This window comes from Triturus cristatus, chromosome 5_1 (assembly GCF_964204655.1).
Source record: "Triturus cristatus chromosome 5_1, aTriCri1.1, whole genome shotgun sequence".
NCBI lineage: Eukaryota > Metazoa > Chordata > Amphibia > Caudata > Salamandridae > Triturus > Triturus cristatus.
Genome location: NC_140587.1, coordinates 327743903 through 327747156, shown reverse-complemented (window position 1 = coordinate 327747156; position 3254 = coordinate 327743903).

The window sequence follows — 3254 nt, the reverse complement described above, 5'->3', positions numbered from 1 at the left end:
GGAGTAGAGTGGGCCATTCTTTGAGGCTTCACCACTCCAAAATTTCCCTGGGGTTGGGTTGAGGCCCTATCGGTCCCACCAACTTTCTCAGGGAGGCCTAACATTCTTAAATGGGCCTGGTATTCAACTTCAGTCCAGGCTGAAATTTCTAGATCATTTCCCAACAGGCAATCTACAGGTAAGTTTGGGGACACTGCCACTTTCTTTGGGCCAGTGACCCTTCCCCAGCTGAGATTGACTATGGCCATGGGATGATCTGTTCTGATACCATCAATGTTGGTCACCTGGTACTTAAACTCGGGTAAAAGCTGTTGAGGGGGAACTAGATTCCCTGTTACCGTGGTGACACTAGCCCCTGTGTCCCAGAACGCCACAGCTTTCTGACCATTTATTAGTGGCTCCTGTCTGTGCTTGCTCAAAGAATTAGGACTGACAGCAAACGTGGCAAATCCCATACCACCATCACAGACTGAGGAAGCCTGTGAGGGGGACCTTTCTAAACCATGGTCCACCTCAGTTCCCCATGAGAACCCACATAACTTTTTGGGTGCACTACTACCACCTGGGGGATTACTACTGGTAGTACCAGGAGGAATGATAGTGTTGCTGGGAGGAACATTTTCTTTATTGCTGAACTTAGGGCAAATGGGGTAATTTTTCCAGTGGCCAGGCTTCTTTCAGACATGGCAATAAGGTTTCTTTTCAGGAGAGGAAGTAGTTAGGGACCCACCCCCAGAAGAGGACTTTTAGGGGCCTGTAGTGGATTTATCTTTTGATTTATCCCCACCTTTCTCTTGGTTCTTGGAAGAATCTTTCTTCTGGTCACCACCCTGATTCTTTGGCTTTACTCTGGCTCTGACCCATTTATCTGCCTTCTTGCCCAATTTTTTAGGAGAATTCAGATCTGAGTCCACCAGGTACTGGTGTAAAAGCTGGTTTTGACAATTATTAAGGATCTGCTCCCTCACAATCGAATTGTACAATCCTAAAAAGTCATGCACCTTGCTGCCATGTATCCAACCATCCAGAGCCTTAGTAGCACAATCTACAAAGTCAACCCAGTCTTGAGTCTGTGCCTTTTGGGTATCTCTGAACTTAATCCTGTATTGTTCAGTGGTTAAGCCAAACCCATTAATCAGAGCATTCTTCAAGACTTTGTAATTATCAGCATCCTCTTCTCTAACAGTGAGGAGCTTCTCTCTTCCTTTGTCTGCAAAGGAGAGCCACAAGAGTGCTGCCCACTGCTCTTGAGGGACCCTCTGTAGCTTACAGGCCCTCTCTAGTGCAGTCATCCATTTGTGGATGTCATCCCCACTCTGGTAGGGAGGGACAATCTTGTTCAGGATCCTATGGTCATGAGTATGTTCTCTACCTCTAGGGACACTGTTGCTGCTACCATGGGGTTCTAGCCCCAACTACTTGGAAGCTCTCTGAAGCTCCCGGTATTCCCTATCTCAGGCCAATTGCTCTCTCTTGATTCTGAGCTTATCTCTCTCAAACTCAAGTGGTTGGCGCTTCTTCTCATAAGAGGACTCTCTTTTATGAGAAGCAGAGGTCCTATGAGAAATAAAGGTCCCTACAGAAATACCAGAATGATCAGATTCCTGAGAAGGAGATCTGGATCTTCTTGGTAAACTACTAATTCTTCCAGGTGGGATAAAGAGAGGGCCACTGAGGCCGTCTCCCTCACCTTCAGGAAGAATTGGATTGTCCAGGTTAGAATCATCTTGATCCTCCTGGTCAGCATTGGAGTCCAGGTAATAGAGGTTTTCAATTCCCGACCTTTCCTCCTCAACTGCTCTACCCAACTTGCCTGCCTCATCAGACCCTTGGGTCTTTCTGAGGTCATCCAAAAGCAAAGCCTCTATGAGGCGTTGAGTGCCTGGATGTCTTCCTGTCTTCAGTTTCCTAGATGTACACATGGTTCTCAATTCTTGGAATGAGAGATGGTCATACTTAGTTGGCAGAGGCCCACTGGCTTCTGGCCTAGAAGACATACTAGTGTTGTGTGGTGTAGGTACCTACCTAACCTAGTTGGAGCTACTAAAGTCTCTTGAGTTGGAGAAAGGGTGTGCTAGACCCTTGAATTACCCAACTCTAAGTTCAGTAGAACTTACTTTATTCTAGTCTTGATTTATATGTACCTAATTACCTTTAGTGGGTTTCAGTCAGTCACTCAATGAGATTACCTGGTAAAACAATAGCAAGCTTGACTCCCAACCGCTGCATACCAATGTGAGAAGTTGGCCTGGTATATGCTGTCCACCTGTGGGCACCTTGTACCAGTCCAAACACACCTTATTGATGATTAGGCTAAAGAAAACCTTTATTAAAAGCTATCCTAGTGGTAGCTATGGAGAGCAGTCTTCAGGCTAATTCTCGAAGGAATGTAAAGCAGCTTGGTTTACCAGATTATAACCTCCTGAATGACCAAATGAAAGGATAACCACACCAGGAATATATAAAATATATGTATTTATTACTAAACACTCTCTACTAACTTCTTTATGAGATTAGAGAACAAAGCACATAATATTTAATCACTAGAACGACAGAAAATAGCACAATACACAGCGGGCTCCAGGGGGAGACCGAACCATATACTAAGAAAGTGGTATAACAACCATGACTTGACTAGACACAGTGGCTAGAGCACGTAGAATCGCTGGGACGCCAAGGAACCACCCAAGGTAGTGACACAGAGGACCCACGGAGCACGGGTGCAGTCTGAGAACACAGACGCGAGTTCCGTACAACTCTATGGGAAAGTCGCGGTTGGAATTTTAAAGATTAAGGACACTTCGGAGAGGACTTAAGCAAACCCTGTGGAACAGAGAAGGGTATAAGGCCAGCACCCTTGCAAGTACCGAGGTTCCCGTGTTACCTATCCCAAGGAAGCCGGGTGCATAGAGGTGAAGTGCTGTCAGAAACGCTTGTTGATTTCAATTGCGTGATGCGAAGAAGTGCTTCTGTCGGGAAGATGAAAAGTGTCAGGTGTGATACAAGCCTGGATTGGAGCTGAGAAGAACCTGAAAGCAGAGGGGACAGAGTCTGGGTCACTTCACACTAACCAGGGGCACGATAGACAAATGCCCACCGATGTCAGGTGTTTCAGGTGAGAAGAGGTGAAGCTTGACCCAGCAGCCATGGGGACCAGGAGATGTCGACGATGATCAAAGTCCAGAGGTGAGCTGTCTCACGAAGGATGTCGAGTGCTGGGGGGGTCAGTGTCCGGATTGAACATCAACAAGCCT